Below are 618 nucleotides of genomic sequence, written 5' to 3' on the forward strand. Positions count from 1 at the left end.
TGTTGTGCTTTGTTTGTTTGTTTGTTTGTTTTTAAGATCACCCTTCTATAGCTGTTTCTACGGGACCAGAATATTAGTGAGCTCTGTGAACAGGAGAAATGAATTGGCTTATGCAGTTCACTGTGTGGAAGATATCTTAGTAACAGCTTCCTTCTTGGGAGGTCCTCTACCACCCTTTGCTACTGCAACTCCTCTCTGGAATTCAGAGCATGCATCTTGTGTAAATTAAGCCAAGCTGTATAGCTGAGTGTGCAGACAGAGGTGTGCTAGCAATAGCTTATAACGTGAACAGTTATGTCAGCGAAACTGCTTTTGATGCAAGTAATTTCTTTCGTGTGAATTGGGAATATGAATATGTCTTCCCAGCTTAAGATGTATACCCTGTATCTCTGCTGGAATACTGTATCAAAGCAGAGCGTTGGCCTTAAAGTTGCAGGATTAAATTCCAGGTTAGCAGAAACTTAAGAAGTTACTTGCGCAGTGCAAATGCCTCATCCGCTAATAGCAAAGAAAAGCATTCTCCCTTTGACAGATGTAATGAGTTCTTCCTACTGAGCATAGAAGTAGTAGATTGACATAACTAGGATTTGTTTTTCATGTTTTACTTCATTGTTACTT

The sequence above is a fragment of the Dromaius novaehollandiae genome, chromosome 13, assembly GCF_036370855.1.
Source record: "Dromaius novaehollandiae isolate bDroNov1 chromosome 13, bDroNov1.hap1, whole genome shotgun sequence".
Taxonomy (NCBI): domain Eukaryota; kingdom Metazoa; phylum Chordata; class Aves; order Casuariiformes; family Dromaiidae; genus Dromaius; species Dromaius novaehollandiae.